At 37.4% G+C, this 15,664-nt stretch overlaps 1 long non-coding RNA gene across 1 annotated transcript; it reads right to left on the reverse strand.

Annotated features, from left to right (window-relative positions):
- Positions 1–316: 316 nt before the first annotated feature.
- On the reverse strand, positions 317–6,035 carry LOC140337958 (uncharacterized). Its single transcript, XR_011922158.1, has 2 exons — positions 2,960–6,035; positions 317–1,632 (listed from the first exon to the last, which is right to left on the reverse strand). It is a non-coding gene; the product is annotated as an uncharacterized lncRNA (long non-coding RNA).
- Between the last annotated feature and the right edge of the window lie 9,629 nt (positions 6,036–15,664).

A 15,664-nucleotide genomic window follows, 5' to 3' on the forward strand; every position in this document is an offset into this window, starting at 1 on the left:
AGAATCTTTAATATCCAGTTCAATTTTGTGCTTCTAGAAAAACATCCAGCTTTTTCTTAAAGCAATCTATAGTAGTTGCTAAAACTACTTCCTGAGGGAGCCAATTCCACATTTTTACAGACCTTACAGTGAAGAATCCCTTCCGGATCCCTTATCCGGAGTTTAAACTTATTTTCCTCCAGACCCAAAGAGTGCCCTCTTGTTCTTTGTAATGATCTCAAAGGGAATAATCAGGAAGAGAGTTCTCTATATGGACCATTTATATATTGTCGGCTGGAGTTTTGTTCCAAGTAACAGAATACAGACTCATGCACCATAATGAAAAATCTTGCAATTTTATTTTGCATATAAAGGCGCTAGATATATAATATCACAATGAGTTTAAAAGAAATGACTGGATTTCTAAAGTCCATTTACAAGGTAGCAAAAATGAAAACAAAAACAGGACAAGCCTTGAAAAAGCATTTACAAAGATCAAAGAGAAAACAAAAGAAAAAAAAAAAGCTTTTAGCAACATTATTTTTGTGCTAGCAAGATTGCATTTACACACAGTGCAAAATAAGAAGAAAAAAAAACTGGACATGGGAAAGGGGTAAAGGGATTCAAGAATGCTTAAAAAAGAGCAACACAGCCCTTCTTGTCTTGATTGTATTCATTTCATTCCTGACATGCCTATGACCGCACACCGCAAATACCGCTGCTTCTAAGAAGCTAAAGATATTTGCAAATATATCCTTCGTACTTCAGGCGTGCTGCGTGCAGCATTTTTAATTTTTATTTTTGCATTTGCCTATACAGCCAATAATAAATCCCACATTTTGTTATAACACACAAAAAATACTTATATATATATATGTATATAAATCCATATTTAAAAGGAGTCTGCATTTACATGTTTTAATGTATGGTATACCCGGTCTTTACAGGTGTTTTCAGCCCCATACATAATAAAAATAATTTAATAAAAAATACAGCCAAAAAAATACAAAAAAAAAAAAACAGAAAACAATGACATCAAGTCATGGACTACATATGCGTACAAAAAAATTGAGAAAAAAAAAAACAATAAAAATGGACATAAATGCACTGGAAAGACTTTAAAGGTGATAGAAAAAGCACACAATTCAATGATGGTTTAAAAAAAAAAATATACAGACACAATTCAAATAATATTAAGTTGTGCAAATCCCGGTGGTTTATAAAATGAATAGCTTATATTTTTTTTTAGTTACTTTTTTTATTTTTATATTAATGTTATGAAGGACCCTCCAGGGATATGTACATTTTACAATAGATTCCTTAGGACAGAGATAAGAGAAATAGATAAATTAAAGGATGTTTTTAAAAGCATTAACTTTTTTTTCCTTTCTCAAGGTATGATTTGTTTTCTTTGTACCAGTTTGAGCAGTAGAATGCAAATCCAAAACTTGGAAATTGATAGAAAGAGCAAGACAGGTACTCCTAAATCAAAAAAGGCAGTTTCTAGACCCAGATACAGATGTGTCCAGGGTCTTCATGATCCTTGGGGATTAGGAAGGTCAAAAATAATTGGAGGATTGGTTGGTTGAAAGCTGACTGTACACGTTGAAGAATTGATGTAGGTTGTGTAGCCATCAGTCATAATTCCGTAACCTTCAGGAGAAAAATAAAGATATAGATATTGTAATATATACAAATGTACAAGAATCATACAGAATCTAAAGACGGTTTATTATAAGCTCCAACATGGAAATGTAGCAAGCCATAATCCTCTTTGGGCAAGGTAAGCTGCTTGGTTCTTAGGTCCTTATGAACACAACAGGCAGTCCTAAGAAGCTCAAAAATAACCATTAACTCAAGCGGTTTACTTTCTTGTAACTTGGCTATCCTAAGCACCAAATTGTTTGTCTTACGTTTGCAAAATTTACAAAATTTTAAGTGAATGTAAATTGAAACTAAATAAGGTTGTGCATAAGGTCCCTTTTGCAGCTTTAAAGAGCACCTATGATCATATTTTTACATTATATAAATAGGCGGCGGACCCTTTTATATAATGAAAAAAAAATGTAATTTTTTATTTTATTTAATCCCTCTAATCTTTTTTTAATCTATTCCTTTTTTTTTTCTTTCGGGGAAAGGGAAACCCACATATGTCATGTATTCTAAGAGTCTGTGCGTTGCTCTTTCTGTGTATGCATGAAATTGGGGCTTTCCCAGAATGCTTTTTAAAAAAGTACCGATCTCATGCATTAACAGATTTTTATCTGTACATTTTTAAGACAAAACATCACCCGATCTCACTCTTGTGCAGTACGAGAGGGACTTGGAAAGAAGATGGCGGCTCCCACTGTTCCATCTGCACCAGAAAGAAGAAGGAATTTGGGATGGCACAGGACTGCATGCAATTGGATTGCAGAGGGATCAAGGGCTCTTCGAAATGAAAGGTAAGTGTTATTTCTTTACATTTTTGTTTCAACATTTCAAAGGTTTATTGCTAATTTTTGTCAATGGGAACATTAAATACCACTTTTACTTATTTATGTCTTGCTCCCGTAGGCTTCTCTATACTTTTGTTTAGCAAATGTTAAGGGGACCAGTAGTCCTGCATTGTAAGCAAGTGGGTTCAGGGTGCACCTACAACCTAAATCATCAGAGAAAGGAGAAGAACCCCAGATTCCAAAGGAATGAGTTATACATAAATAAAAAAGCTTTGCAATATTCCTTGAGACGAAAATGAGCAGTGAACCTTGCAGTGTGTCTTTCCTCTAGAGTTACTGTAGCCTTTTTTCTCCTAGAAAGATATCAAATATATCAAAAGAAAAGGCTCACAAAAGTCGGACTCCATCTAGAAATCTCATTCAGTTACTTGGCTCTTGGGGTTTACCACCATTGAATAGGCAAGTCAAAAAAATCAGGAGATCAACACTTATTCTTTATTAATAAATTCCTACAAATATTCTGATTTTTTTGTATTACTCACCTTCATGGATTCCACCAAAGACATGCAACTTGGGCCTGACCCTCCGCTGCACCGTATTAAGAAGTTCTACACATCCAACCCTTTGTAACTCTTTTGGAACCCAATCCCGGAAACCTAAAACAAAAAAAGCAAAGAGATAGAAAATTAGACAAAAGTACACTTAATATTCAGTAATCAGCGTGCATTTTACTTAGTCTTGCAGACAGCCATAATTCACTCTAGGTTTATTATGCCATCTGTATTCACACACCTTCCATTAACAGCCAGCAAAATGCTTTTAAGGAACATTCACTTTGCCTTCATTGGAATGTGGCATTTTGGGGTCTTTTGAATGTAATGAGCATTTTCTTCTTCCTTGTACAGAGTTTGATTTATAAAAGTACGGGTTATAGAATTAACTTTATTCCTGAGAGTTCCTTCCAGTTTCTTCCTGGCAGTAACCTAATTATTTAGCCGTTCCCTTATCCTCTTCTCTCATTTCATTACTTTTTTTTTCTAAGGCTCTTAATTGCATTTTTTTCTCATTTACCGGTGAAATATCAGAAAGGGTGTTCTTATAAAGCTAAAGTATAAATTTACACAATCCTTGCGTTTAGCTATTGTTAAAGGGTTCAGAAGCCAAATCCCACTGAAGAAGACATGACTTCTCGCTGTTCTGGGGAGGTGACCTACTCTACACAGTGGAAAGACACGGAAATGTAATGGAATTCAAGGTTTTCCTGCATCGATGTGGCAATCTCCAAATGGTAATTGTAACAGATTGACACCTATCCTCATTAAAAGGCTAAAAGCTTCTAATGCGTGACATGATTGGTATTATCGATTGATCTGCTGACACTTTGGCAATTAAACCTTTTTGCAGCTTCTCAGCAAGGCAAAAAAAACCCAAAACACCTTATCGTTAAAGAACCATCATAGAATTTGGTGCAGCCCTATTAAATATTGTCAGAATTTTTTTCTTTGTAACACACTTGATAAAGTTGTGATCCATGTGGTTCTCTCCATAAAAAACAAAAAAAAAAAAAACATACAAAATGCTGTATTTTTAGTGTTTTACCTGAGAAAAGCAATAATACAGCACTTTTTTCCAGTATTTGAAATTTAAATCACCCCAAAATTAATAAATAAAAATGTACAGTACCACTGAACACTCTTCACGTATACTTTTGTGCCATAGGGGATACTGGGATTGGGAAAAGCATCCCAGTGGGCCAATTCTTTCTTATTACATAGGACAAGGTCAAAATCAGATGCCAAAGGTTACTTTTGCTATTTTTTTCTCCCTCTGTTTTGCTTCATCTGCACCCTTGGGTCATACCACATCTCAAAATACAAAGGGTCATTGAAACTTCATTCTTAGAATGCTGTGCTTGGGTCCAAGTGGCCCCTGGCCCAAGAGGTTTTGAACTCCGTCTTATGAGGAAGAGGAAATTGTGAACCAGGTTGCGACACCATTTGAAAAGAAACCCAACAGTGTTCCCACTTTTCAATTACATTCCAATCTGGAGCAAAAAGGATTTCAATTTATGGAAAATGGATGCTGCTGAGCTTCAATGAGCAATCTGGAGTCCAAGAAAAAGATTACACTGTGTCTGGCTATTAGGAATACCAGTGACAGATGTAGCCTACAGTGAGCCCCTGTGCTGAACTGACTTGGAACCCCCCTGAATGAACTGATCTGGGGCCCGTTGGCAGTGGAAGGACCCTTGTGAGGAAGCACATCAATCAGACATCTACAGTGCAGCATCTATCGACAAGAAGAAAATATGGCTACTCATATGACAAACTGCTAAATAGACAGATAAAATACACGTTGAAGTGCTTTAACCTATCAAAAGATTTGTATTTCTGTTTATTTTGTTTGGAGAATTACACAGCTCTTCCACTTCACACAGCCCTGTCTGGTAGAGCAGCAGACCTTATTTTTCTCTACTGAAATTTAATAACACTAAAGCTGCATACACACGTGCAATTATTGTCACTAGAAAGGATCTTTCACAATCCTTTCCAACGACTAAGGACTGCACGATGCATGAATGAGTGCTGTACATACAGCACCGTTCCGCTCTATGGTGAGGGGAAGGGTAAAATGCTAGAGCGGCACCCTGTTGTGCGCTCTCCCCCTTCACATGCATTGGGATCATTCGTCGTCCATCGTTCGTGGATCCGCCAGGACGGTTGTTCGGATGATGGGCGCTGTACACACAACCAGATTATTGTCCGATATCGGCCCTAAATCGATCAGGGGAGAACCATTGGACGTGTGTACGTAGCTATACAGGTCTTGTCTCTCCCCTACCCTACAGCCGATACGCTCCTTATATTGCTTCACTCTCCCCTGGTCTAAGCTTTTCTGAACTACAAGATGTTGATACCATATCAACTTCAGGTAATTGCACTGCTTGTTTGTGCAAAACAAAATAAACTTAGGGATAAATTAATGAATTCAAAGCTGCAATAATTTGGGATTTTTATGATTTATCTTCTATATTGGTCAGAATTAACATACATTGCAAAGAATGTCAACATTATTTTGATCGTTTTTCTATGTTCATCTAAAAATAAGACCACTACACATCCTCTTTCAGAACAGAGAAGTTCCACACTATGGACATGAAAAGGTTAAAAACATTCAACTCTGGGAAACTGAAACGTAGACCTAGCATGGAAGTCACTGCTAATTGATGGCTCTTAGAGTTTAAGAGCCACTTAGTTCTACAGTTAATGTAGAGAATCCATAAAAATGAACATCAATTACTACGCAAACTGCCTGTCTGGAAGTGAGAAGAATCATTTCGCAGATGAAGCAGGTGAGGCATTTATATATGAGGTGTCCAAATCCGTACCGTACAGTCAATGTCACAGGATCTTAATTGTGTATGTGAGAGAATAGATTGTGCCAGTGCACCCTCCTGCCCACAATTCCATCATTCTTTTCTGTCTACAACCTGGCAAGAAGATGAGGGAGATGGACCGAGGTTGACAAGTCTAACTTTTCCTGGTCAGATCCCCAGTAACAAATCTCTATATATTATATCAATATATTTGCAAATATTATTGGACTTCAATTACCAGCACGGTGCAGCACGGTGGCTCAGCGGTTAGCGCTCCAGCCTTTGCAGCGCTAGATCCTAGGTTCGAATCCCAGCCAGGACACTATCTGCATGGAGTTTGCAGGTTCTCCCTGTGTCTGCGTGGGTTTCCTCCGGGTACTCGGGTTTCCTCCCACATCCCAAAAACATGCAGTTAGATGAATTGGTTTCCCCCTAAATTGACCTTAGCTACATTAATGACATATGACCATAGTTGACATGACTATGGACTTTGTACAGAGCTGCGTATTATGATGGCGCTATATAAATACTGTATAATAATAATAATAATAATTACCAACTCATGGACTGGGGAAGGTGTGTTCAGAAATTGAGGAATCTCTTTAAAGCACTCAGATTCCAGCAGTCATTGGACCGATAAGGTCACATCTGACATGAGTAAATTCTCAAGGCTTTGTTGGAAGCTGCAACAAAATCTGGATGCTGGAGCCATAAAATGATAAGCCGATTACTAAACTAGATTTGTCACTACGATTTCCTCATTTTGTTTTGTGCAAAACTCACAAGGGGATGAAGGTTGATGTAAAGTAGGTGTCACTCATATACATGCCTTTACTGGTACTGTAGTTTGGTCATGATAAGCATTGGAAAATATGGCCAGGTTTTGACTGGTTATCTTTAAGCCATGTCTGTAGCAATCCATTCCTGTAATAACAAGCTCACAGGAGTGTGCATTTGAATTTCCAAGCATGCATGCTATAGCAGTCTTCTACTGGCCTATTGTGGCAGACTTCTGCTGGCCCACCGTAGCAGTCCTCTGCTAACGCATTTTGAAAGTCAATAACCGATTAAAGTAGAAAGACGGGTAGATAGACAGGGTCAGGTCCAACAGCAGACCATGTCTGTGGCAATGTGCCTGAGCAGGAATGCTTCCATTCTCCATCTAGTGTGCAGGTAAAAAGGTGGCCGTACAGAGGCGGGAACACAAAACCTAAACAAGGACCTTGATTGGCAGGACACCAAGTATTTTAATGAAGATGCAAAGTTATAAATATTGAAAACAGCTTTTAAATGACTTTGAACATTATATGAGATGTTATTGATTAAGTTTACATATACTTTAAAAACCACATTAATTTAGTCTTCCCTATTGATCCAATGCATTTATTTATATGAAATGGTACAATTTCAGCAATATCAGCAGATCTAAAACTTCTGATTTAGATTATCTAGTCATGATGCTGCCAAAGTGGTAAAACTCAAGTTTGTGTGTTAGTCTGTTAGTACATACCATGCCTACGATAAATACATCTTCTGAATCTAATGAAAACCAATAGGGTGGTGCTACAGTTTAAAAACTTGCCAGAAGCAAAAACTACTACACAACCCAAAGTGTAAATGTGGACAATGAAATTACAGATCAATGTAAACCACATGCTGGCAAATGCATTTTTTCTTTTCTGTATAAAAGAAATCCAGCTGTTCTTTGCTATGGATCCCTTCCATAAACAAATGTTCCACTTGGCTTAGCAGTTGTGTTTTTTGACTGTATAGTGGGGAGTGGGAGTATGGGATAGCTGCTGCCAAAGTTGGCATGTTAAATAGGTTCCAAATCACTTAAAGGCTACACTGGGCTTCACATAAACACGGGTAAGGCTGGCTAAGCTGCCAATCACCAGCATTATACCATAGGAGGTAGGAAAGTCTAACAAGTACAGGTATAGGCAGTCTAACAAGGAGGTAGTATTTATGGAACGACAAATGCCAGAAAGCGTTAAAGAATGACACCTTTAGGCACTTCCTAATTAAAGCCAATAGGTATCTTTATTGGATGCATAAAATGGTCCAAAACAGCAACATGTCCAAGATCAGAGGACTCAGGAGGTGCCCATTGTCATATCCTCTATAGTCAGGAAGGAAATACAATGTCAGCATAAATATTGTTCTATGATAGCTCTAGCTACCAACTATACACTGTTCTCAATCAGATTGTTACATTACCATTACTAGCTCATTTTAGCCAATCATCCTTGGTTATAACATGAACTAATTCATATGATATTATATTTTGTATATTACCAGCTGTGCTCCTTCTCATGACCTGGCGGGCATCAACAACTACAATTTTATTATTATCAGGTTACTGGAATCCAAGCAAGTATGGGAAGGAGGGCAGAAGGACACATGTAAATCCACAATACGTTCAGTTAAAGGTTAACTTTTAGGCATCTCTGTAGTGGTGGCACCAGAAAGAATTGCTGTTCCTGTCAAACACTTTTCATATTTAAAAAGTACTGGAGATGTCACTTTGTTTTGCTGGGTAAAAGGAAGTATAGGCAACTGCAGGGACCCTTAAACCTGTTGTTTTGTCTTACACAACACAGATTTATTTAAGACTCAATTCTATCCAGGTATCCATTCTAGAATTCAATTATTATTATTATATATTTTTTTATTTTCTGCAAAGAAACTTTTTTAAGCAGGGTTATGGTCAGGCGGCTTCACAGGTTCTGTGGTCCTTTCTCCAGAAGTTTTCAATGCTGCATGAGAAATGGCATGGTACTATTCCCTACATCATTCTTCTGTAATCCCAGGGCAACTTGATGATTTGACCCTATGCACCAGGTACTTAAAGCCCCGGGCTCACAGAAATAGAGATAATACCGGGCTTCATTCATCTCAAATGAGGAGGAGTGCTGGAACACAACAAGGTAAGTCTGCAAGGGACATTTCATGGAAGAGAAGAACACTGCAGGAAGGACTGCTTTTTGTTGTAAGTCAGAAAACAAAGCTGGAAGAAGTACAATAAAAGAAGTATTTATGCTTTGTTTTATAAACTTTAGAAATAAAATTATCTTTATTTGATTTCAGTCATTTATGTGCTACATTTTCAGGTGGCCTACATCCTTTTCCTGGGATCTACTCTATAACCAAAATAACTAATTTTGGACATTTATTTTAAAACAAAATTGCCACCTTAAACTGACAAAGGTCTTTTTTTTAAAAACCTTTAGCAACAATACATCCATAAAATGTACACAAGAGGCATTGAAGACACTGGTGTCAACTCAGTTTAGTTCCAACCACTATAAAGACTTCCATTTTGTTGAAGCCCATGACAAAGCTTTTTGTTGGATGAACGGACAACAAAAGCCTGATGGATTCTAATCATTGACAGATATCTCCCTTTTCTGCTCAAGCCACCGTTATTATAATGCCGCAGAGCTTCTGTAATAATGGAAGCACATTGGCTAATCCCTCTGTTGCGTCTACTCGCTGCAGGAGGGCGACGGCCCAGGAACTCACCGCATTCATCAGATCCTTGCTATCAGATATGAGTCGGGTTTATTCATATGATGCAACGGACAGATTAAAGAATAGCGTTTTGAAACTATTGTATCTTACACAATTAATGAAATTATAAAGAAAAATACAATTCCTTACCGCATGGGAATTTTTTTTTGTCTCCTTACTTTTTTCCACAAAGAATAGAGAGGCAGCCCAAGAGTTGCAGACATCAGATGAATAATGTGATGTGTGTTCACCTGCATTACAATATGCCATCCATTTCTCATACTATTCAGCATTAAAGAATATGGACGGAGGGTCAAGGAAAGGAGGATTCATCACTATCTTCTATACTAATTTCAATTAAAATGGAATTCAAAGTAGTTTCTATGCTGTAAATTTTTATGGAGCCTTCTACCATGTTTTGTAATGTAGACATATGCAACTGCCATTCAGGCTATATAAATATATATATATATATATATATACACACACACACACACATACAGTGTTCCCCCCAGCCCCTTTTAGCTTGGTGCATCACCCAGCACTTTTTAGTAACCACCCGGATGTTTTTGGGTGGTTACTGAAGAGTTGGGTCACCACCCACCTACAATTTCTTCCCACCCGGCTGAAAAAAATTTCTGGGTTCAACACTGATAAATATATATATATATATATATATATATATATAACACACACATATACATACTCCTATCATTTCCTCTTGTAACAGTTACTATACACCAAGCAATGGGGGATGATGTTGCTATAAAATATTAACCCTGACCTGAGCAGGCCATCAATGCCTGGAAGCTCAAATTAAATTCTGTAGTGTAAGTTTACATAGGGTAATGTCTCTATAACCAAATGAACAACATAATTATTTTAAAACTGATTGTCAGGGCCTTATATAAACACACTAGGATTTTATTTATATTTTTACAGCATGTACAGTTTATCATTTAAGCACCAGCAGCCTTCCAGCTATTTTCTTTACTTTTCTCTGTTGGAGACACATTCACAGCTAATCTAGCAGCCAGACTGTTTGTAAAAAAAAATCCATTTGATAATAAAAAATTGGCTGTGATAATGACCACATGATATGATGAGTTGAGATGGAGAACTGTCAGTTATGGTATGGTTTTGAAGCTAGTGGTCTGCAATTATTTGAAGTGGGGAGAGATTCCTTCACTATGTGTCTAATTAAAAAAAGTTGTCCATATGAAATAATATGGAGTATTCCTTCCAAGTAAAATGGAAGAAACATCTTACCTTACCCTTTCCCCGTTATATCCAAAACTCAAATAAAGGTACCTACTCATTATTCCAATAACCAATTTGGACAGCTTATGTCCTAAAACAGTGTTTCTCATACAGGTTTCCTTGAGCCATGAGCAATTTGAACCTCTACGTTCAATTACCATTAAAACCAATGATCTTTTTGGATAAAATTCTTCCCACTGATCGCCATTCTAATATACTGTGAGCTGTGAATATAGTAATTATGGCAAGGGGTTCCCTATGATCTTTATAGTAATTACTTCAAGGGTTGCTCCATGTTAAAAAGGTTGAGAAAGGCTGCCATACAGTATTAAAGACTGTAGTAAGCATTCCTGGCATCTGGAAATCACAAGAATAGTCCATTCCAGGGTTGCAATTTTCCTTCAATGATCTACTGCTCTCTTGTCCCATTGCTGAAGTATTTGAGTGAAATAAGAACTCCATCATTCTTACGTTCCAGGCAGCCAATTAGCAGAAGACTGTTGCAGCTGCTTTCTGATACCAGCTATGTGCTTTCTGGTTTCTGAGTAGTTATGTAACTATAAAAGCATTGCTAGAGGAATCACCAGTCTAAGCGTTGGAATAATTAATCAGCATGGAGTCTGATCACAATTGTATGGATTGCCATGATAATGCCAATAAAATGAGGCAAAGCTTGTGGTCTTGGTTTTGGTCCTGTGCAGAGGGGCAAAGGCAGTGCACTTCCATGTGCATTGAAATTGTATTTGAATTAAAGATATATCTGAGATCCTTTACAAACTCTTAAACTTATTTCATATATGTGTACATATATATATATATATATATATATACACACACACACACATATATATGTGTATGTAAACCCTAATAATGAACTTATATGTCCAGTTCTAATATGATCTATAAAACTTGTTGGTATTTAGAGTTAATGAGTGCAAAAAATAAATAAATAAATAAAAAAAGGTCTACACAACTCCACCCATCAAGTAAATGGACAACAGGACAATAAGACATTCTGCTAGACTTGTCCCGATACAGTATGATGAGTAGGAATAGTCAAATTAGGCCAGGAATGTGTTATTGACAAAATCATTTACAGAAAATATAATTAATTACTGAGCGCAGCAGTCGTAGCAGCATTAATAGAAGGAATATGTAAAAAATGAACTGGAAGGTTTGTCACTGAGCCGCCCATTACTGATATTCTAAGTATAAAGCCCTATATAGACATCAGATTACTATGGCTGGAAAGGCTCTTTTGTGATTATTTCCAGTTAAAAATAAACAAATGAGCACTATGCTCTCCTACGGTCATACATGAATTCCACAAGGTGGACTGAAGAATGACGTTGGGAGACCTCAGTACAATTGCCAGATTTTCACCCGAGAGGAGCACAACCCTTCGTCTTGGGAACATTCTTCCGACATGTGTACCTAGCTAAAGCCTAAGCCAGAACAAATGTCCAACTGCTGGGACCTAATATTGGATAGGTATTGGTTTTGACCCAGGGAAGCCTTTGAAAAAAAGGCACTAAGGGTACCAAAAACTGGAAGAGTTTCTGAAGCACAGCGCTACTGATTTCCTTTAATGAATATTCTTATAATATATATAGAAAATAGATATAACATCACAATAAAGACTACCCTCAATGCACATATTTCTTTCTCATTTGTCTCCCGTTCAGAAAAAAAAAAATTGAGTCTGTCGATTATGTGGATTTAATGATGACACGTGAACAAAGCCATTCTTCACATATTTGCCTGAGGTTATTTAAATCTGTTATTCCTAACAGCACAAAACGAAGGAAGCCAAGATCACCTAGAGTCTGGCAGACACATAATTAAATAACTTCCAAACAATACTGGAAACATACATTTCTATAGAGTGTGAGCATTTCAGCCATCGCTTTGTATACTGATCTGCAATTATTTACATATGAAAGACACGCTTTTTAGTTCCGAACCACCTTCAATCTGTCAATAACTATAGACTAAAAACCCTTTTGTCTGGAGGCATGCCAATGCTAAAAGACTTTTCAAATACAATATTTCAATTTACCTATTCATTTGTAAGAGCTGATAAGAAGAATCTTAATCATTCAGGTCTACACACAGTCGGTGGAAATACTGAAAACGTAATACAGAAAATAGCCTTTTAAATGAGACTCTAATATTTAACCCTCCTTGTAAAACACTGCACCATTTTCCATGCCTAGCACCTAACCAGACGCCAAAAGAATGCATGGCTCTTTATCCTCAACATTTAAACTCAGACATCTTTAAACATCATATTTTTTTTTTTTTGGTTTTGGACAATATTGAAAAGTATGAGAGCTTTTATTGGGTTTTTATTGTTACCTGTGCCCAATTTTCCCTCTGTCCTGATGATAATACTGTCACCAGATCAGGATCTATCAGCTACAACTAGAACTGGGACACTTTGCTTAGAGTTACACTTAAAGGCCTAAATGTTATATTTAATATCGGGATAGGAACAGTATAAAGCATTTTGACCATGTTTTCTTTTGTCTTTTTCCTGTATGCACCCAGATTATCTTTTGTGCCCCTGCAGCCTTAATTTCACATCTATATAAAAAGAGTCCAAGCATTACCCAAAATGAACCCTCTACGGTTCTAGCACTTGAGCAAGTATTATTTTTTTTTTCTATTACCATGTTCTGTTATATGTTTTTATAACTTCCTATTACATCACTAGCCTTGTAAGATTCTACATGGGCAGTTCCTATTGACATAGGTACATCCCCAAAACTACATTTAAAAAAAAAAAACTTAATTTCACATAGTCTATGGACAGGATCTTGTCCATTTTGCTGGTACATAAAGTAATAGTTTGTGAATTGCAGCAGTGGGATTGAGCGAGGGACATCTGTAGTTGTGAAATATAGCAGGCAGGGCTGAGAACTATAGCTGGGATTTCAGTTCAGCAAAAGCACTGGGCCTGATTCATTAGAGCTATCCAAAGACTGGAGAAGATAGACTAATATGGGAGAACTTGGGTGATCCAGACAAGCTGGATTGAATTAAAAGAACATTTGGTATTATTTGGAAAATGTTTTCAATACTTGACCAGCTTGAGCAGGTCCATTACAGGTTTGGTGGGGCACCCATTATAGTCTAAAGCCGCGTACACACGTGCAATTCTTGTTGTTGGAAAGGATCCTTTCCAACGATAAGAGCCACACGATGCATGAACGAGTGCTGTACACACAGCACCATTCTGCTCTATGGAGAGGGGAGGGGGAGAACGACGGAGCGGCACCCCTCTGCGCGCTCTCCCCCTTCCCTTGCATTAGGATTGCTCGTCGTTCATCGTACGTGGATCCACCAGGACGGATCCAAGGATGATGAATGACGCGGGCTGTACACACACCAGATTCTCGCCCGATATCCACCCTGAGCCGATTATCGGGCGAGAAAAATTTGACATGTGTACGTAGCTTTAGAGGGCTTTACACAATTAGGCTTACTAAGACAATGCAAGACATTGGAAGAACAAGGTGTTTAAGGGACGGCCTGGTAGTTTTTTTTATACTTTATACATTTTTAAATGTAAAAAACAAGGAAGAATTTCAGAGATTTACTGAATATCTCTTCTTTTTATTTTGCCCTTATTCATTTTAACTATGAGGACAATTGTAGTGTCTGACCTACCATAGAATAAAACAAGTATTACTGTAAACTGCAGAAACACTAAATACATAAAATAAAACTGCCCATGAAACATAACCCTAAAGGGACAAAAAAAACATTGTAGAAGAGATATGGCAAGGCTTTGAAGCCTAATAATCTAACATTCTCTTGAACCAGTTATTATATACATCTGATGTGATAAATCCTGAAAGCCATGAGACACTCAGTACAAAAAAGGTTTGTATAACTCGGCCTCTCCGTTGCTGCAGTGAAGCAAGGTCTCCTGTAAGGACTACGACTAATTGATCAACTGTCATGAAGAATGAGGAGCGGCATGCTAATAGGACACCCGGTGGCTCCAGCAAATGGATGACAACAGTCAGGGAACATGGCCTTGTGCCTGCTGTTTTCTTTACTGTGCCAAGACATGCCGATTAAAGACAAACAAAGCCAATAGGTGTCAAGGAGTAGCTGACACCAGGAATCAGAAAAAGTAGCAAACTGCTGCAGGTACAAAATACAGAGCCGGAAGCCATTCTTTTTGGCAGAAAGTTCTTGTTTTGGAACCAAATTCCTCATATCTTTTCATCCACCAACATTCATTTTTTATGTCCGATGTAGGAGTTTGTATTAAAAATGTATTATTTAGCTGATAAAACTTGCTCCATAGCAGAAAGTCAAACTCGGATAAAACAGTGAGCCAAGCAGAGTTGTATAAATCTTTAGGGAGCACATTAAAGGCTCAATTCAAGATTTACATGATAAGCATTTTCTATGTAAAAAATATTATAGCACACTGAAATAATCATTGCAACTTACAAGTCATGTTTACCCTGCATGCAATTCTCAAAATGAATACTTTAAGTCCAGGAGTCTCCAGTATGGTCACCTAACCAGTTGGGGTCCCCCTTGATTTTCTCCAGCGTCGGTGTGCATTGCCTCTTTGCTATATAGACAAAGTCCGTACCATGACCAGTGATAACCAATCTATGCAGCATTTCACATTGTAAGCCCAGGCTTTGCAATGATGAACCCCAATGGGGTATATGTCAGTGGCAGCCAAGACATACAGGAACCAGATGGAAAAACATTGAGCATCATTCAACTTGGAAAAAGACTGAACCTGAACTACAAAGAAGTACAAGGCTAACAGTAAAGGAGATAAAATGGGGGGGGGGGGGGGAGAGTTACTTTTTAACCTTTTTATCTATTCAAATCACTTGAGCACCAAACATTTTAAAGAAAGTGGACTTTTTTTTATTAACCTAGCTATAAAACATTTTTTAAAGTATTTCCATACATTGCTATGTTAACAATAGCAAATGTCCCTGAATAGGTTAAATGGTGTCTTTTGCGCTCTAGTCTAGTACAGTTTGTATGGCTGGATGTTTCAGCAATGATATATTGTACTTGAATGTTATTTCATGAGAAGTCCCTAATTTCTACC

Source organism: Pyxicephalus adspersus, chromosome 9 (genome assembly GCF_032062135.1).
Source record: "Pyxicephalus adspersus chromosome 9, UCB_Pads_2.0, whole genome shotgun sequence".
In the NCBI taxonomy this organism is placed as follows: Eukaryota; Metazoa; Chordata; class Amphibia; order Anura; family Pyxicephalidae; genus Pyxicephalus; species Pyxicephalus adspersus.